The following is a 21,784-nucleotide window of genomic DNA, read 5'->3' on the forward strand; positions in this document are numbered from 1 at the left end:
TGGAGTAATAATTATTTCTCATTTCACAATAATCAGAATCAAATCACTGATTGTTTTGTTGTTTTTATCCCAAAATTAAAACAAAAACGTTTATGATCGACAAGTGAATTTCTAACACGGCAGATGCAAACTAAGTAAATAAACCCGAAGATTTTATTATACAACTATAATTTGCGGAGACAATCATTTCAAGCACGCACAAAATCCAAAACGTTGAGGCGTTGCATTCATCCCAAGGTCGTTTTACTCACGCATTAATATTGAAAATAAATATTTTCTCTCGTGACTGCGCCACTTGTGAACATATTTATATGAATGTGAATTAAAGTTGTTTTGACATTCCATTTTTTTCGTTGCAAAATGAAGAAAAACAGGTCTTATTTTCTCACTTTTATTGCACACAAATTTAAACTGGAAACAAGGGACAAATTTGTCACAAAACCAGGTTTTCTATTTGAAAAAAAGTCTGATAAAGGGAGACAATTCAAAATGTGCATTGTTACCCGCCTTGTGTAAGATTCAATCTATTTTTACTCGTGGCGATCTTGATTTCAATTTGAAAGAAAGTCTGATAAAGGGAGACCAACTCAAAATGGGCATTGTTACTGAGTGTTTAAAATTACCCCACTTGTTTCAAAATCAATATATTTTTAGTCGTGGCGACCTTGACTTTTGAGATATTAACGTAATTCTTTCGTGCGACAGACCGTCTTATGATGGTGAACAAATGTGCCAAATGATTTCAAAATCTCACAATGAATAACATAGTTATGGTCCGGACAAGCTCATTTATGGCCATTTTTGACATTTGAACTCAAAGTGTGACCTTGACCTTGGAGATATCAACGTCTTCCTTTGGGGGGACACACCGTCTAACAACGTTCCTTTGTGCGTCCGTCCGTTCGTTCCTTTGTTCTGCCGTTTGTTCGTCCGTCCGTCCGTTCGTCCCTTTCTCAATCCGTTCCTTCGTTCGTTCGTTCGTTCGTCTGTCGGTCCTTACGTGCGTCCGTTCATTCGTTCCTTCGTCCGTCCGTTCGTTCCTTCGTGCGTCCGTTCGTTCCTTCGTGCGTCCGTTCGTTCGTCCGCCCGTTCGTTCGTCTGTTCGTTCGTTTGTTCGTCCGACCTTCCGTCCGTTCGTCAATTCGTCCTTGCGTTCGTTTGTCCGTCTGCTCCTTCTTTCAGCCGTCCGTTCCTTCGTGCGTACGTTCGTGCCTTCGTGCGTCCGTTCGTTCCTTCGTGCGTTCGTATGTCCGTTCGTTCGTCCATTCTTTTGTTCGTCCGTTCGTTCCTTCATCCGCCCATTCGTTCCTACGTGTGTCCGTTCGTTCCTTCTTTTGTTCATGGGTCCGTCCCTTCTTCCATCATGCGTCTGTCAGTCAATTCGTCCGTCCTTTCGACCGTCACTCCATGAACAATATCTTGATCACTATTTAAATTTTATTGTGGTTGTTCGTTCTGGAGTCGGACGTTTTCGCTGACCGGGTTACTTGCCTGAATTGTGCCGTTGAGTTCGCAGTTTAAGAGTTCCATTACGTGATAAAGTAAAGAATGTGCTGCTTGGTTAAAGATATGATCGCGTCAGAAACCTGTTGAAAATCGCGTGTTTTTCATCTGGGTTTTTATTTCTCCAAGCAGCTGCGTTCATTTAGTGTTTTCTGTATTCACCAAATAATACGTAATTTCCGGATACATAAAGTGCCCTTCGTAAGTCGTTCATGTGAGCTTTAATTATGTTCGAAATACACGCGATTGCACTTTGGATTGATACGATTTTGTGTTGAGTTTCTTGTTAAGTCTGTTATTGATGGATTCGGCATTGTTATTTGTCCATAGTTGTGATATTTGTTTTTTGGTTTAATGGCATATACACACATTTGTTTCAATTTTGGTATCAAATGTCGTTCAAAGCATTTTGAGAAATTGGCATTGTCACTTATCATTTGTTTTACGTCATCTACTCGCTGTCTAAATTGAACGTCGACGGCACTAAATACTAATCCTCATGAAGGATGGAAAATTGAATTGATCACTTGTTTTCTTGTTGGTTCACTTTTTCTCTCCCTTTGCATCCGATGTATTATGTTATCCTTTAAATGTTGTGTACATAGAAGCACATTCGACTTCGGAAAGCCTTTATGAAGTGCGTTTCTCAGAGCTATTTCGTCGTCAGTTCCAAACGTGAAGTTGTCAGCATATAATTTATTTCGAATATGATCAAAGAAGGTTCGATATGCGTGTTCCTGTCCATTAAATTGCAAAAATATAGGGCCCATTGTGATTGGAATTGGGTTGTTTTTTCTTCTTGTGACATACTGATTTTTAAAAGACAACACTGTAACATAAAATCTGCCGATCTTAAACGCCCTGTCGATTCCGATAACACTTCCGCTGTTTCCTTCACAATTTCGCTTAAGATCTAAAATTTGATTTTCATGATATATTATTATAACAGGGTCTTTATTTGTGGTCAATATAATTTCTTGTACGAAGTCATTGTTATTTAAATCTTATATTACACTTAAAACTTGGTCGGCTACATTATCTGATCTTTTCGGGATGTTTTCTATTTTCTTTTTTTCATTATATATTTTGTCTTGAACTTGTCTGACAGTTTTTGGTGCTTGGAAGCTGTCAGCGGTGACCATGTCACTCACTACTTGAGTCGCTGTTTTTCGCTTTTCATTTACTTTGTTTGAAGCCACACGGAGTTTTTCGGGATTCCTTCGCTTATATGTTTCCCATGGTTTGGCATTTCCGTGTGTTTGAATCGTTTTTTGGGGCTCCTAAATACTCGGCGACACATTCCAGATGCAGATGGACCAAGCTGCCGGTGGCTTCTGCGACGATTGAAATGCTTCTTGAATAGGAGTCACCCTTAAATTTCGCATAGTATCGATGCAGTTTACAAATTGATTCCGGTTGAGGGTCATATGGCACATATCGGATTGTCTTGTTGGTCTGGTTCTTAGAACAGTATACCCCGTTGTGTTTGTACGCAGGCTTAATGCCGCTTCTTTCGGTGTATGTCCAATACTGGTTTGCAGTGGTACCAGCCTCCTATATTTGATTTAAAGTAATTTTATTAGGAAATTACATATTGTCACGAGTAAAGATGACGCATAAAACAAAACAATAGTGCACATCACACAAACATGATGTAAAATTATTATTTTTACAAAGATTTGGAAAGATTTGGGTAGATTTGGATAATTCGTGTCGCCGGTGAACAATTGTGCCGAATGATTTTAATATCTCACAATGAACGACAAAGTTAACGCCCGGACAAGCTTGTTCCGCCCGCCCGCCGACATTCGCCAATCTAATAACCAATTTTTTCCATCGGAAAACCTGGTTAAAAAATGCCTGAACACAAAATATCAAATTTGTCTGCTTCCTCAAAATATTGGGTACATTTATTAACAATTTTAATGCCAAAAAGTCACATTTTACATCCTGAAATAAACATTGTTCGTAATTTTACAAACATTTTCAGCGACAAAATCAACCGTTTTTTCGCTTTTAAAAAAACATTTTGTATACCCAGTAATTTTACGCCCTATTATACATTGTCAGCTTCATGTAAAAAATGGCTGAAAATATTACTATAACAGCGGGCTTCGGTTGAAAAAAATATTCCCACACCGTTCGACATGCTACACTTGCGCGATATTTGCTCGATATAGTGTCAAGTATCATATCGTGCGTCGCACGTCGTATCGTGCGTCGAGTAAATGTCGCGTGTCGACCTAGGGAATTTAAGGTCGACAGGCGACATTTGCTCGATATAGGGTCGAGTGTCATATCACATGTCGTGCGTCGTATCGTGCGTCGCTCAAATGTCGAGTGTCGCGCTCGAATGTCGACACACGACAATTGAAGTCGACATGCGAAGCGACACACGACATTCATCGCACCGTACGATATGACAGTCGACTATTCAGTCGATAGTCAAGATTTTCTGAATATTTTTTTTCTTAAACCCAGCGAGATATGCGACACTCAAATCTTGATTGTCGCTAGTCGACTTCAAATACCGTGTGTCGCTTGAATGTCGTGCTTCGACCTCGAAGGTCGACACGCAACAATCAACTTGGCTCTATCCGGATTCCGTACCAAAGTGAATTGTAAACCCACAACAATCAATATAAAATAAAAAAGTTGCACATTTTCCTACACTTCGTTAATTTGCTAACTATTCAAACAAGAAACCGTCGGAGACGGGTGATGCTCCCCAAAGTTGTTTTTTGTCACGATATTGCACTAATATTCAGATAAAAGGAAGCGTCTTGAGGGGCATAACTTTGGACAAAATAATACGATGGCTGGTTTAGCAACTTAAAAAATTCAAAGGGTCATAACTCTGTGAACAATCATCTGAATAGAACCCGCTGATAATATGCACATGTGCTCTTGGTAGTGAAGCTTCCCATAAAGTTTCATTGAATTCCGGTCATTAGTTGCTGAGAAATAGCCCGGACAAGAATTGCACTACATGTACAATTAATGGAAAATTTCAAAGGGCCATAACACTGTGAAAAAATCATCCGACCAGAACCGGCTGATAATATGCACATCTCTTGGTAGTGAAGCTTTCCATATAGTTTAATTGAAGTCCGGTCATTATGCTGAAAAATAGCCCGGACAAAAATTATGCTCGGACGGACGCACGCATTGACGGACACACGCACGGACGGACGAAGCGGCGACTATAAACTCCCCCCATAAAAAGAAATAACACTAATATACTTAGTAAATTTCACAAATGATCATGAAAGATACAATGAATACCTGGAAAAGCAAAGGTGACTAGCAAAGGAAAGAAGGGAGCAACTTTAAAAAAATGCACAAGAAAAATCCAAATCCAGCTGCCAAGCAGAAAAATGAACATGAATTACTGCTTCAAAGAGAAAGACAAAGAAAGTGGTTAGAACAAAAAGATGCAGACGATGTCCACTATCAGTGCAACAACAAAGTATATAATGAAACCAACTGTTAAAACAAGACACAGCAAACAGTGCAAAAATAGCTTATAACAGATAAAAAAGGGAAGAAAGAGCTTATCAGTCATACCAGCAGAAAATGTGGATTAACACTAGACCGAGAAAGAAAAGCAGAGAAAAAAGGCAAAAAGCCAAGCGTTTGTGTTACAAGTAAATCTACAAGCCCTTTAAGGAACAAAAAAAAAACCTGAATGTAATCTTACAAGAAAAGAAAGGTCGGTGTTGCCGAACACACATGAAAAGTTTGCAAAAGTAGTAGATAACATCGAAAAGAATGCCACTCCAAGAAAAAGATAGGCTTTAGATGATTTGATGAAGGTTGATTCCGCCAAAACGAAAAAGGCTGAAAGACCGAAAATATTACAACAGTTAATTTAGGAAAAGTAAAAAAAGAGAAGAAAAGCATACCTTAAATCAGTTCAGTAAAGGCTGCAGCATGACCTTACCTTGCAAAGAGGGCCGTGTTGAAGCGCCAAAGCAGAGTGTATGTTAGAGGCATCCATAAGTTTTACTTGCGCGAAGATATAGAAAGAATTCTTCCGAAATATAGATATGCTACAAAAGACGGTCCAGGTTATGATATGCAAGTATCAGTAAAGGCCGCTCACGCTGAGAATAATTTCTAAAATCCTAATTTGAAACTCAGTGTCGGCAAATTTGCAGCACATACCTTGAAAACTGCTTGAATTTCAATGTTCTCCTTGAAAAGTGCATATAAAGGCTGTGGAGTGCTTAAAAAGTGCTTGTTTGCATAATTTATAAAAACTTAAAAATGCTTACAAAGTTCTTATTTTGGGCTTCAAAAGTGCTTGGAAAACGTACTAAGGGTAAAAATATATAATTGCATATCTTTTCTAGGAGTCCGAAGTCGTAGTTTTATTTCGCGATTTATGACGGTTCCGATCTGTTCCTACCGGCAGGTACTGGATCGGTACGGGTTATAGAACGTAACGGAGGCAACTACTACTTATCTTCTGTCCATTGGTATACTTCGTTTTTTTTGTTCGCATTATGCCATTACAGTACTGACAAGTTGAAATATTCCAGCGAATAAGTGCATTTTTCAGGGTTGTTGACATCCCCGATTCTAAAGTAAAAGCATTTTTTAAAGTATGCAGAACAGATATAGACATCGCTAGTATGGGGGAATCGACGTTGAAAGTCCACCAGAAGAGTGCCAAACATCAACGGAACGCAAGAGGTAAACAAAGGTTATGGAATTTCTCGTATTTTGGTCGGTTACGACAGAGACATACATTCAGGTATTTTGTGTAGCACACAGTAAATGTTATTTTCTATTCAGCAGAATAGCCTGTGAAGTTTGACTATGATTTTGACTAACAGTGAAAGTAAACTGAACTGGCAATACATTTTCGTTCCATATAGGACTAATACCGATTGTACAACATCCCTCTCTGGGGAATTCAAAATTTAGTAATGTAATCCTGCATATTAAAAACTGGCAACTTCAGAAATATTGAAATGGTTAAAATTGGAGTCAAAATTACTCTTGCATTGAAGTATGCAGTGCCCCAGATAATTATTTGGGAAATAGGGTTTTCACCCATTGATTTTGAAAATTAGGGTGATTTCATTTTTGAAAAAGTTGAAATGAGTAATACAAATGTATACATTAAAATCATTGCTGCTTTACTTCTGTTGAAGCTGCCCATTTGTATTGATTCAACAAAACTGTAAACTATCATACTTAACTGATTCGGCACTTATTGGCTCTTGCTTTCTTGGTTCGGAAAAGTTTCCGATCGACTTGTATTTTGGCGCAACAATCGCGGACGTCTTTCGACCCCTCTTAGACATTTTTATTTCGCATCGTAATAAAAAAGTTTGCGATCCACTGATATTTTGGCGCAACAATTGCGGACGTCTATCGACCCCCATTAAACATTTTTATTTCGCATCGTAATAGAAACTGAAATTACAGAGGTTTAAAAATACATGCACAATGAGCGACGGATTAAGTCAGATTGAAAACGCATGTATGTTGTCGTATAATTTGGTCAGGCGCTTAATTTAAGTGAAATCTAGTCCGCAGAGCGTTTGAGTAACCTTGATTAGTTTCTTGCTCCGTTATCCACGTGCTTGCTGAATGAAAGCCTCGTCGCGTTACGAGAATAATTCCAAAAAGAAAATACCGAAAGGCAAAGCATTTTCGATCAAAGCTATTGTATCGTACGCATCAATTTTGAAGAATTTGCGTAAAAGTCAATTTGGTTGCGTTTTCAATACGCATGATATTGAATTTCTTTGCGTTTTTAAACATTTTAATAGGGTGAAAGACGCAGATACGCAGCTTATCTGGGGCACTGGTATGTTATTATTATTGCAGGACTTGGGAACAGCAAATTAACTTGGGACGCATTTGGTGTCAAGACAGCTGAGTCAGATGGTCCTAATTGTACCGATGAAATGTCAGTATCTCCCCCAACTAAAACAGCCTCATCCACAGATCAAAACAAAAGGGTAAATACGTTTTTGTCTGAGAATCAGGTATTGGCAGCAGAAGTACTGACAGTGAAATTGCAAAACTTTTCAGCTGGAGAGAGGAAAAATCCTACATGTGCGTTTTTGGATTGAAGGGTCTTATGTGCTCCTGTTTGAACAAGTAAATGCAGGAAAACAGATGGATATCTAAATTCGGTATTGGGAGTAAATCCAGCAAGCTTTTGTGACAAGATACCATGGTTCACAGTTCATGAGTAAATTCCCCTCTAGTAAATAAATTTGTTAGGCATAAATGTAGACTATGCCTATAAATTCAAAAGAATATAAATGAAAAGCAAAAGGGAAGAAATTTGTTATATAATACTGGACAAGCACAGCATTGTCACTAAACATTTTTAAAATAAAACAAAATTTCTGAGGCCATCAGTAGAAAAAATGGTGTGCTGCTACCTAACCAATCACATTTGCCTTCATTTTTATTGGCTTTTCTGTAAATTTGGGTTTGGGGGTCTCCTTTTTGCCCATTCATAAAATGATATGTGATATGTTTTCACAACTTATGATGCATTAAAACATAATCCTAATGTCCTAGGTAGAGGCAGAGCGAACAAACAGTTTAGTCATGTTGGCCTAAGTTCAGAAAGGTTTTCATACATACACTGTTGGACCTGGGTTGACCAAGCCTTTGCGACCTGTGTAGACCCAGATTAAGTGGCACATTTGCCGGCACGCAGCTGATCAAGGATCAGCTGAGCAGACACGCAGTCTAGACCACGATCAACTCTGCTGCCATGGTTGCGTGTTGATTGATCTGGGTCTACACTAGTCACAAAGGCCATTCAGCACTGTAAGGGTTATTAATCTTCTTGCATGTTTGTTTGTTAACAAGATGCGTTTGTGAAACACAATGTCCCCCTATATGACGTTTGACCTTGAAGGATGACCTTGACCTTGACCCTTCACCACTCAAAATGTGCAGCTCCATGAGATACACATGCATTTCAAATATAAAATTGCTAGCCTCAATATTGCAGAAGTGACATTACATGAGCAATTTTGACCCATGTATTTGACTTTAAAGGATGACCTTGACCTTGACCGTTCACCACTAAAAATGTGCAGCTCCATGAGATACACATGCATGCCAAATATCAAGTTGCTAGCTTCAATATTGCAAAAGTATTCATAAAATAAGCGATTTGGACCACATATATTTGACCTCTGGCCTTGAAGGATGACCTTGACCTTTCACCACTCAAATTGTGCAGCTCCATGAGATACACATGCATGCAAACTATCAAGTTGCTATCTTCAATATTGCAAAAGCATTCATAAAATAAGCGATTTGGGCCACATATATTTGACCTCTGACCTTGAAGGATGACCTTGGCCTTTCACCACTCAAAATGTGCAGCTCCATGAGATACACGTGCATGTCAAATATCAAGTTGCTATCTTCAATATTGCAAAAGAATTCATAAAATGAGCGATTTTGGTCACATATATTTGACCTCTGACCTTGAAGGATGACCTTGACCTTGACCTTTCACCACTCAAAATGTGCAGCTCCATGAGAAACACATGCATGCCAAATATCAAGTTGCTATATTCAATATAGCATAAGTTATTGCAAAATGTTAAAGTTGGCGAAAACCAACCAACCAACAGACCAACCAACAGACAGGGCAAAAACAATATGCCCCCCACTTCTATAGTGGGGGACATAAAAATGTTAGTCCTTCTATTTTAGGTCATGCGAAGGCAGACGATGTAGTTCAGGCTATTTAGCGTGAAGTCACAGACCACATGTTACAGATAAGTATGGATGATCGCTCTGTGAACATAAAAACCATTTTTCACGCAAGAAATAGAAAAGGACTTTGGACATCTTCTTATAGATATTGGTTCATGTGGACTACACACCATGCACAATGCCTCCAAAATTGGTGAAAGTGAGACTGGTTGGAATGTGTGTGAAATTTAACGAGCCATGTATGATTTGTTTAGAGACTCGCTTGCACGTGGGGAGGATTACATGTCTTGTGTTAATGGAGTAACATGATGCCATTGAAATATTTATCTCATAGATGGTTGGAAAATGTTCCTGTTTGCAAAAGGGCAATGCTCGTTTGCCCTTCATTGTAAAGTATGTATAGAAGGTGAAAGCCAAAGAGTTCAACAAACCCACTTATAAGTCCTTTTAGGAGGTAATGAATGCATTGAGTGACAAATTCTTTTTTGCAAAACTTGAGTTTGTCTGCTCTGTTGCATCTGTTGTCCAGCAGTTCTTAAATAACTTCCAGTAAGACAAGCCCCTAATGCCTTTTCTGGCCAAGGAGTTAGCACACATTCTTAGATAATTGTTGAGAAGAGTAATGAAGAAAAAGTTAGTAGATGATGCAGATACACATGAAAAACTGTTACGTTTCAAATGTGAAGAAGGTTACGTTACATACAACAATATTGTTATTGGCCTAGCAACAGAAGAAACAAGATGTGTTTGTGAAACACAATGTCCCCCTATATGACGCTTGACCTTGAAGGATGGCCTTGACCTTGACCCTTCACCGCTCAAAATGTGCAGCTCCTTGAGATACACACGCATTTCAAATATAAAATTGCTAGCTTCAATATTGCAGAAGTGACATAACATGAGCAATTTTGACCCATATATTTGACCTTGAAGGATGACCTTGACCTTTCACCACTCAAAATGTGCAGCTCCATGAGATACACATGCATGCCAAATATCAAGTTGCTATCTTCAATATTGCGAAATATTAATAAAATAAGCGATTTGGGAAACATATATTTGATCTCTGACCTTGAAGGATGACCTTGACCTTGACCTTTCACCACTCAAAATGTGCAGCTCCATGAGATACACATGCATACCAAATATCTAGTTGCTATCTTCAATATTGCAAAAGTATGTATAAAATAAGCGATTTTGGCCACATATATTTGACCTATGACCTTGAAGGATGACCTTGACCTTGACTTTTCACCACTCAAAATGTGCAGCTTCATGAGATACACATGCATGCCAAATATCAAGTTGCTAAATTCAATATTGCAAAAGAATTCATAAAATGAGCGATTTGGGCCACATATATTTGACCTCTGACCTTGAAGGATGACCTTGACCTTTCACCACTCAAAATGTGCAGCTTCATGAGTTACACATGCATGCCAAATATGAAGTTGCTATCTTCAATATAGCAAAAGTTATTGCAAAATGTTAAAGTTGGCGCAAACCAACCAACAGACCAACCAACCAACCAACAGACCAACCAACCAACAGACAGGGCAAAAACAATATGTCCTCCACTACTATAGTGGGGGACATAACAAAACTAGTTACCTGAAAATTAATAACGGTCATCTGCCAGTCATGATCAATGTACCTATGAAGTTTCATGATCCTAGGCCTAATTATTTTTGAGTTATCATCAGGAAACCATTTTACTGTTTCGAGTTAATGTGACCTTGACCTTTGACCTAGTGACCTGAACATTAATAGGGGCATCTGCCAGTCATGATCAATGGACCTATGAAGTTTCATGATCCTAGGCGTAAGCATTCTTGAGTTATCATCCAGAAACCATTTTACTATTTCGAGTCACTGTTACCTTGACCTTTGACCTAGTGACCTGAAAATCAATAGGGATCATCTGTCAGTCATGATCAATGTACCTTTGAAGTTGCATGATCCTAGGCGTAAGCATTCTTGAGATATCATCCGGAAACCATTTTACTGTTTCGAGACACTGTGACCTTGACCTTTGACCTAATGACTTTAAAATCAATAGGGGTCATCTGCCAGTCATGATCAATGCACCTATGAAGTTTCATGATCCTAGGCCTAAGCGTTCTTGAGTTATCATCCGGAAACCATTTGGTGGAAGGACCGACCTGTGCAAAACAATATACCCCCTCTGCTTTGAAGGGGGGCATAAAAATAAGCAGATACATGGGATTGTTAAATAATGAATACAATTTTTTTTATCATTAATGTGATTATATTTTTGTCATATTAAATTATGCTGTCACATGTTTTGGTAGTTTTCCATTGTTACAGGGCCCCCAGTGGAGTTCCACCCCCAGGTCTACATTATATGACACAACAATCCAGACCTAGGATGACACCACACCCTAGACCTGGAATGACAGGTTGGTAATTAAATTAAGTGTAAATCAGTATAATTTTGTACAGCCTGATTACTTCATACAGAGGTGTAAGTAGAATAAATGTATGCCTTGAAGTAAAGTGCACTGACAGCACCTTATTTGAGAAGAGTAATGTTTGGGTAAATTGCATGTCTTAACCTTATCCCCTAAAGCAAAGTGAAAATGGCTATGTGAAAACAGTATTAATCCAGAACAGCCTGAGAGTAACTCACAGTCTGTTCAGGTTATAACATGGTTTGAGGTCACTAGGTCAAATGTCAAGGTCACTGTGACCTTTACATTCAAACAGTTTTGCTTTTATGAAGTGACTAAGTTACAGTTGGAGGCATTTGTGTGGTGTGGACACATCTTTTGTTAAATTTGGTTTGATCTTTAAGTAGTTAATTGGAATTTCAACCAACTCTACATCTTTTCTGGAACAACATGCGGCAGAATATGTAGTGTAGTCTTGAGAGTGTATGTTTAACACGATATGATTTTCAATTACAACTGCAAACTGCAAACATTGTAGCACTAACAAGATTTTTGTAGATCATTTGTCCATGGCATAAACATGAATTTTAAGCAATGTTGTAAATATTTTTTCTTTCAGCATACTTAGGAGACACGACACAGATGATTTCAAAGACGACGAGCATCAGTCCACCAACACTTAGTGATGCAAACAATAATGGGACGTTTGGTGTGAAAAGGACCCTATCAGGTAAACTTATACTGATGGTTAAACCTCTTTGAACCAGAAGTTTCTTTGGCTGCAGGAACTTCTTGCCCTAAATGTTGCTAAACACAACTGTGATATGATTGTATATTTGTAGATTTTGTCTAATATAGGGAAGGCATACAATTAGGCATTAACAAATTTTGTTCAAATTATTCCCCTTGGGTCAAAATTGGCTACGCCCCGGGGTCACCTGTTTTACATCGTCATATATATATAAAATCTTTAAAAATATTGTCCCTCTGGGCATAGCTCTTGTTAGCATATTGTTTTATTAATATTTCAGGCAAGTGTTCTGAAGCAAGTGAAGCAAGTAAAAGCCAGTCACATATGAAGAAAACAAGGACAGAAACTGAAGGTGTGTGTAGTTTTGGTAGTAGGTCTTTTATTTTGAAAAAGTTTCAGCCTGCCTTGTCATTAGAGCATGCATGCCATTGCCGATGCTTAGTCACAGTCATCCATAAATGTTAACAATTTAGATATCTTTACTGAAACCTAGTTCTGCTTGCCTGGTTGTCAGGTGCGATTTTCTCGGGGTACTCCCAGTTTTGTCCCACATACTGATTGATTCATCCCGATACGAGTTGAATAATAATGAAAGGAATGTAAAACAAACACGGAGGTCAAATGTCACATGCAGGATTTTTAGCGTGTGTTTGCTCTGTAAGACTTCTAAACCAGTGATGGGATTTTGATTAAGAAAAAAACTTTGCACAATTTGTGTGACAAATGTCAACCACAATTGGACAACGCAAGAGTGGTTTGTGACTAATATGGGGGAAGACAGTGTTATCGCTGAATACAACCATGATTTTGGTCTTTTAAATCTACAATAGTGTGATATTTTAGTTTGAAAATTTGATGTTTTATATTAATCCATTTCAGCAAGCACCACTTCAGGTTCACAAGTTGAGACAGCAGTCCATATGTCATCCATCAGCTCCCAATCTAGGTGAATATCTAATGCATCATAAGTTGATAATTCTGGATTGTTATTATACCCTCCCCGCACAGATATGGGGGAGGGGGTATATAGTAATGAAGTGTGCATTGGTAACCGCAGCTCCTAAACCAGTCTATGAATTTCAAAGAAACTTCAACAGACCTTTGATAATCCTGAGCTATTTCTTCATCAAGGCCTCTGCCGTCAATCCGTCCGTGAACCAGTAGGTTCTCAATGCGATAAATGCAACAGATTTTGTTTGATTATATTGAAACTTGGTCAGTTGAAACGAATGGTTTTGGGGCAAGCTCAAATTTAAGTGTTTTAATGGGTCACGGGCAATTCACAAGAGCTAAAAATAGAAAAAAATTGCTTTTTGCTTCTCTTACTTACAAAATGAAAACGGTGTGTAGGCAAAAAAAAAGTAAGACTAAAGTTTAATTTTACTTAATTATACCCCCCTTCAAAGAATTGGGGGTATATTGTTTTGCTGAATGTCGGTCGGTCTGTCGGTAGACCAGTTCGTTTCCAATCAAAAACTCATCAACTAATTGACAAATTGGCTTGATACTTCCCATGTTCATTGGCATTGGACAGTAGATGGCCCCTATTGAAATCTGGGTCACTAGTTCAAAGATCAAGGCCACTATCACAAAAGTAAAAATCGTTTCTGATCTATAACTGGTCAACAAATCGACATATTGGCTTGATACTAATCATGTGCATTGGCCGTAGACAGTAGATGACCCCTATTGAAATTGGGGACACTAGGTCATAGGTCACTATCACAATAAGTGTGAAAATCATTTCCGATCAATAACTTGTCAACGAATTAACATATTGGCTTGACACTTCACATGTGCATTGGCCTTAGACAGTAGTTTACCCCTATTGAAATTGGGGTCACTAGGTCAAGGTCAAGGTCACTGCGTCAAGGCCCAGTTGTTTTTTTAAGGGGGTAAAGCAATAGTCTCTGACCGTGGAGCTCTTATTCAGTAATGTTTTTCTTCCAGTTACAGAAAAATTGGATAAAAAATTGCCGACCTGGAGAAGAAGACGCACAAACAGAAGAAAAGAGTTAAAGATTTAGAGCAAAGAGCAAATACTTCTTCCTGTGTGGAATCCACTCCAGTAGACACAACTGAAGACCCAGATAAGCAGTTGAAAGCCTAACTTGCCTTAGTAGCCAATTTGTCGGGCAACACGTAAAGGGACACTTATATTATTATAAGGAGATTATCATTACAAGTATTTTCAAAAGAAGCACTAGTCACCTGCACAAGGCCAGGGAAAAAGACTGTAAAGGCGGGTGAAGCTCCAAAACCGGCACTAAATTCCCCCCCCCCAAAATGGAATTGTTAGAAAAAGCTGTCTTTACTAATGGTCCACAAATGATGTAAGTTGCCTTCCGCAAAAAGTTTGATATTGTGCTCAAAATGGAACGCAGAATAAAATAAGTGTTTTATTCTGCGTTCCATTTTGAGCACAAACTGTTTAGATGGCATTTAATTGTTGCGTTTGCAGTGTTCCCTAGAAAATAACATTTCTTGTTTGTTTTAAAAATAAGTGTATTAATCTGGTGTTTTATTCTGCGTTCCATTTTGAGCACAAACTGTTTAGATGGCATTTAATTGTCATACCCCTACAAACGAAGTTAAGGAGGTATATAGGAGTGAACCTGTCGGTCGGTCAGTCTGTCTGTATTAAGTGTCCAATCTCTAATAATTCAAGTTGTTTTCATCCGATCTTCACCAAACTTTGTAAGAAGTTATATCTGGAAGATGTCTAGGTCAAGTTCGAATATGGGTCATGCCGGGTCAAAAACTAGGTCACAGGGTCACTTAGTGCGCTTTAAACATTCAGCATGTTGTCCGCTCTCTAATTCGAGTAGTTTTCATCAGTGCTTCACCAAACTTGGTCAGACGTTGTATTTAGATGATGTCTAGGCCAAGTTAAAACATGGGTCATGGCAGGACAAAAACTAGGTCACGGGGTCACTTAGTGCGTTTTAAACATTGAGCATGGTGTCCGCTGTTTTTTGTGAAGACAACATGCAAATTATTCTGTGTCAATGGAGTGGTGGGGGTATTTGTCACGTCTGTGAAGCTCTAGTTGCATTTGCAGTGTTCCCCACCAATAACATTCTTGTTTGTTTTGTGATTTGCATAATAAAATTACAACTAAATATCCTTTTTTTTATTTTAGAGCATTCCTTGGGACAGGTTGTGAGTGGAACAAAGCCCTAGAGCTGTTCAAGGACATTTTCAGAACTTTTCTAGAACGTTTGTTCCAGACCTATTTCTTGACAATGTACAACGTCAGTCTACGTTAATAACTTAACTTTTTCTTGATCGATATGAGTACTTATGGTCTCATTTTGTTGCATTTATATATCTCTATAGCATGAATTAAGGTTCTAGTCTATATATTACAAATGCACTCAAATATTTCTTCTTGTATGACATGCAATGTTAGAATGAAGTGCCGACAATCAGCATGCCATAACTTACATGTACCACATACAGGTCGACGTTTATAACATAACTCTTTGTGGACTTTTGTACTGCAAATTTTCGGAAAGCTTACCCAAATATGAACAGCCGGCAAAAAATGTTTTGGGAGAAGCAGTTCTTAAGAGCGCAGAAAAAAGATGGCAGTGGAATGCGCTTGCATCCCATGATAACAAAATGTTTTGAAAACCATTGTGAGCTTAATTTATACGTCAGTACTTGACCGAAGTTATCTAGGAGTCACATCGACCTTGTTTCGTTCAATTATATGAAAGTACTTGGCCGCTCAAATATTAAGTGAATATGTTGCTTGTGCTCTTGAGGATTTGTATGGGCAAGAAGTGAAAGAGACTGTGATATTTTTTTTATATTGTTTGAATGTGCGTAGTCTTTTTGAAGGAAAAACCAAACGGAACCCACATCTACAACATTATGTCAATCTTATGTCAGTGCAGATGATGAAAGACTAGCATCTCTATGTGAAGATTTTTCAGGATATTTATTTTAGTGGGACGAAATGGTAGAAAAATGAAACAGATCACACAATGACCGGACTTAAGATGTCTGTAATGACAATTTGTGCGAGTGTACAATTTATCTTAAATGCTGGGGCAGAGTATGTACTGACTCATTCGTTCAATCAAGACCCGCTTGAACACCACTTTGGTCTCTACAGACACAAAAGCGAAGCCAACATCAACCTTTCAGTGTACAAGGTGCAAAATATGATGTTAAACATACGCACAGTGGCTGCCCAGGCTCTTCCCACAAAGATTGGAAACATCAATTGCAGTGAAAGTGTTTTTGACATTGACAATACCCAGTTACCACGTCGTATATCACATAGGCAGTGATTGTAATTTTTAGAATAAGTTGTGTTCAAGTTTCTTATAAGCTCACTGTGATTAAGTTTTTATCCCCCGCTTAAGTCTGAGCAGAGCTTTTTTCAGCCGATTGAATAGCTTGTATTTGGTCATATTCCGAATGGCAAAAATCTTTTTCTCAAATCCAGTAAAAACAAGAGACGTGTTTGTCAGAAACGCAATGCCCCCTACTGCGCTGTTTTGAAGCAATATATTCGACCTTTGACCTTGAAGGATGACCTTGACCTTTCACCACTCAAAATGTGCAGCTCAATGAGATACACCTGCATGCCAAATATCAAGTTGCTATCTTCAATATTGCAAAAGTTATGACAAATGTGAAACAAATTTGGGCGGACGGACAGACTGACGAACAGACAGTTTAAAAACTTTATGCCAGTCTTTGGGGCATAAAAATACCAATGGACAGTTTCAGTTTTGTAAATTTAGAAATAATGAGATTTTAAGTCTAGAAAAGACTAGTACGTGTAGCTTCAAGTAACCATTCTTCTGATTGGTTTTCATTCATATCATATTTTCTTATTACAATTTACCAAGATATTTATTAGTTTTTACTAGTAATATTTGGCCATTTTGGTGTGAATTGACGCTAGAATTCCCAATTTTAATTTGTGGGAAAAAAAGCCCCTCAGAGAGATACCGGTATTGTGTTTTTTTTTTCGTTCATCTGTTTTTTTCCATCCATTTTTAGCTTTTTCTCAGTATTTGCATTAATGAAACTTTATTTTTTTTGTATCTGACATCATATTGCCATGGAGCACACAAACATTTTGTAAGGTCAATCTGGTACTGAACAAGAGCTGTCAGGCGACAGCGCGCTTTACTATTCGAGTGCTTGACAGTATAACGTCAGCCATCATGGGAAAATTGTTCATATTCAATTATTTATTAGACGATCTTTCAAAAATAAAAAAAGGAAAAAAAAAATTTTTTATGGTGGGGGGGGGGTGAGAGGGGGTTTAATGTGGGGTGGGGTCATTTATTAGACGATCTTTCAAAAATAACAAAAGGAAAAAAAATTGTGGGGGGGGGGGGTAGAGGGGGGTATAATGTGGGGTGGGGTAATTTAAAAGACGATGTTAAAAAAAAAATTGGCGGGGGAGGTTGGGGGAGGAGGGATTCTGGGTAGGGGCGTGGGATATTGTTTGTGTGGAATCCATTGTGGTATTCAGGTAAGTGTTGTTTTGTCAAAGTAATAATAAAATGTGATCATAAATAAAGAAGTTATGGCAATTTAAGCAAAATGTTCAATTATCAACGTGTAAAAGGGGCCATAATTATGTCAAAACGCTTGATACAGTGGTCTGCTCTTGTTTATAGGTTGGGGTCATGTTGGTAAACAAGTATGCAACATATAAAAGCAATATGTCAAAGGATATAGGAAATATTTGGGGTAGTACGCAAACTTTAACATAGATTTGTCAATAATATGCATATTCTAAGTATCAAAGGGGCAATAATTATGACAAAATGCTTGATAGAGTTGTCTTTTCTTGTTTATAGGTTGGGGTGATGCTGGTTAACAAGTAAGCAAAATATGAAAGAAATATGTCAAGGGACAATGAAAATAAATGGGTTAGTACGAAAACTTCAACATTTGCTGCATATTCTAAGTGGGAAAGGGGCCATAATTGTGACAAAATGCTTGATATATTTGTCTGCTCTTGTTTATAGGTTGGGGTCATGTTGGTAAACACGTATGCAAAATATGAAAGCAATATGTCAAGGGATAATGAAAATAATTGGGGTAGTACGGAAACTTAAACATTTGCACGCTAACGCCGACGCCGGGGTGAGTAGGATAGCTCAACTATATATATTTCATAATTAAATAACAGTCGAGCTAAACATAATTGGGATTGAAAACCTTACTCAAGAGTTATTGCCTGTTAATTGACATTGAGGAATTTCTTTTCAATTGGTTTTTAGTATATTTGTATTTACGCAAATATGCTTTGTAATACCGTATTTCAAAAACACTGCGCAAATCGGTTGGCCTTTTTGATGCCTTACCAGATTTTGGGCAGACGGAATAGACATTTAACATAGCATTTTGTAATTCTTACAATTTTTCACTTAAAAACGTTTTTCTAACATTTTCCCCCAAAACTATTGCATACACAATTTTTAGTGAATTTTTCTAAGACCGTTTTACGTTTAAAAACGTGATTAGAAACTGAAACAAATTTCGTTCGTAAAACAATTTTAGAACTACGGGCTGGAAGTAACCCGCCCACGTGATACCAACAATGGCCGCGCCCATGAGAGAATGTCATAAATCGGCTTGTTTGGCTGTTTAGAAACGGTTATTTTGGGATATATGAGTTATTTATTCAATAAATATCGCTTATGACTACAATGGATGGAATTCGAAGGATATGTTCGATGTGAATGAAGGACTTTCTGGATCTTGACAGCTTGACACGGCAAAACTGGCATACTGGTATTTTAATTTATCAATTTAAATCACATTTTGCTTTATAACTTTTATTTGAGCATTTTGTGACTTATTGAATGACTATGATACCCGATATCAACATATCATATTGGATTAGCAGATCACCAAGCTGTCCTGAAATTCAACATTGATTGCAAACTCTGTACTGGTTTGTATTCTTTCTTCTTTCTATTTTTAAAGTTAAATGAACTGTGTCACAGTAAAAGACACATTAAAGCGGTTGTGGCCAGCTTGGATCCAGATCAGCCTGCGGTCGCTTGAAAGCTGATTGCTTAAAAGCGGTTTTCTGACAATAACAAATAGTTTAATTGGATACCGATTAGACTCCGTTTTTTATGACCTGGCTAAAATAATAGAATTGTCGTTATTCAAATGATTTTATTTTGAACATTAATCAAGTGTTTTTTTCTGGGCCCTCAGGATCAATGACTCCAGCCCTTTCGAATTGAATACCGCTTAAGGCGCTGCTAGGGGGCATGAGAGATGTTGCAACTTCCATTATCTCTCATGAACCGACTCAATAAAACCGAGTCGGCAATATATGACTTAAGTTTTGGTTTGGTTGCTCTCGAGGGATAATTTTTTTCAGAATCTTCCTAAAGGCCTAGTGTTAGAGAGAAGACTTGGTTGCAGGAGGTTGCACTGCGGGTTTGATCCCCAGAAGCGACGTTGAAAACTAGCACACTTTGTTATCTAAAAGGCTTCTTAAACTGATATACTAAGATAATGTGAATTTTCTCTCACATGATCGATGGTCATCATGAGTTATATTATATAAAAACTCACAGCAGTAATAAACAATGGGACAATAATTAATGAACGCATCTTTCATTTGTCTTTGACACTTTGAGTTGATATGGCCTAGATTTAAATATATGACTTGACTTTACCAGCACTCTTGTGACAGAGCTAAAGTGTAAATGTACTATTGAAGATCACCTAAATCCAGATTTGCTATTATAGAAGTGTGGACAGTTTTAAGGGTGTGACAAGTAAGCAAACAATGGGTCATTACCAACAGGCCACAACTGATCTTTGACTGTTTTAAAACAAGAAAAATCTGTGCCTGATTCAGATTTCCTTACATAGTTCAATAAAAACTAATTTCAGAAGCCTGGTAACAGTTTCATTTAAATGTTACCAATGTTTCAGACCAGGACCTTGATTTTGAAATCTAGGACATGCATGGTCAGATGATGTCATTAAAGATAATAATTTTTTTCAAAAACATACAAATGTAATCATGTATCTTTAACTAATGTAGATGTTATAAATAGTAAAATGCACTAAGTCAGAAGGCATTTGACTTTTCTGCTGGTGCGTCGGCACACTAGTCTATCAGCCAGATAAGTTGGGGTGTACCACTCAGGGGGGCAAAACAACACCTATCTTACTTCACTTTATACTCAATATAAAGAAACAAAATGTGTGATAACAATCTCCGTTGGGCAGCTATAAGTTATTATTGAGCTGGTTCTATGGCAATCGTCAGGCTTTGACTATATAGCTAGTTTAGCTAGTATAATTCTCAAATATTTCTTCAAAATTGGTTCTAGAAAAAAAGGTTTCGTGTTAAAATGAAGATTATAATTATTACCTAGTATGATCTTCAGTTAAATATACAACTGAGTACATTTGCATATCTATGAATATTAATAAGATTGCAAGAAAAGTTCCTAAAAACTAGCGAGCCTCCAAATAGTAGGGTCAATATATGGAAAAAAAAACTTCAACCACCAAACAATTGCTACAAAAGGTATTTTAACTGAACCTGGTAGGGTAGAAGCTTCTTTAAAACATATCAAACGTTTACCACAATCGGACCTCCGGAAAGTTTTTTTTCAAGATGGCCGCCAATACATATTAATGATAACAACTATGTAACTATACAATCAAATTTGATGAATTTGGTGTATATTCCTAAGTTTCAAGGGGCAAACCCACATAAAGATCATCAGACATTGTTTAAGTGTACAATAGTACTCACAAATCCAACATGGCGTCGAAAATGGCCGCCAAAACCTATAAATGATCAAAACTATGTAAATATCCACTCAAATTTGATTATTTTGATGGCTATATATGGGTTCAAGCGGCAAAGAACACATTAAGATCATCATACATTATATAAGTTTATTATATTACACCCAAATCCAAAGTGGCGTCCAAAATGGCCGCCAAGATATCCACCAAAACCTATGAATGATCATAACTATGTATTTATCCACTCAACTTTAATGGATTTGGTGTCCATACCTACAAATATACCCGCAAAGAACACATTAAGATCATCAGATATTGTTTAAGTTAACAATAGTACACACAAATCCAATATGGCGTCTAAAACGGCCGCCAAGATGGCCGACCAAACCTATTAATGATCATAATTATGTAAATATCCACTCAAATTTGATTATTTTAGTGGATATACATAGGTCTCAAGGGGCAAAGAACATATTAAGATTATCTGACATTGTTTAAATTTACTATATTACACACAAATCCAATATTGCGTCCAAAATGGCCGCAAAGATGGCAACCAAAACCTATTAATGATCATAACTAAGTATCTATCCACTCAGATAAGATGATTTTGTTGTCTATACCGAGGTTTCGA

General features: G+C 37.6%; 1 protein-coding gene and 1 long non-coding RNA gene across 2 annotated transcripts in view; one reads left to right on the forward strand and one right to left on the reverse strand.

Annotated features, from left to right (window-relative positions):
• LOC127841099 (L-threonine ammonia-lyase-like) overlaps positions 1–21,784 on the reverse strand; it is a 275,394-nt gene that overhangs the window by 79,585 nt on the left and 174,025 nt on the right. The gene's annotated exons all lie outside the window — the stretch shown is intronic.
• LOC127841119 (uncharacterized) lies at positions 12,692–14,576 on the forward strand. The gene is made up of 3 exons (XR_008030713.1): positions 12,692–12,730; positions 13,258–13,324; positions 14,329–14,576. It is a non-coding gene; the product is annotated as an uncharacterized LOC127841119 (long non-coding RNA).

This window comes from Dreissena polymorpha, chromosome 8 (genome assembly GCF_020536995.1).
Source record: "Dreissena polymorpha isolate Duluth1 chromosome 8, UMN_Dpol_1.0, whole genome shotgun sequence".
NCBI classification, from domain to species: domain Eukaryota; kingdom Metazoa; phylum Mollusca; class Bivalvia; order Myida; family Dreissenidae; genus Dreissena; species Dreissena polymorpha.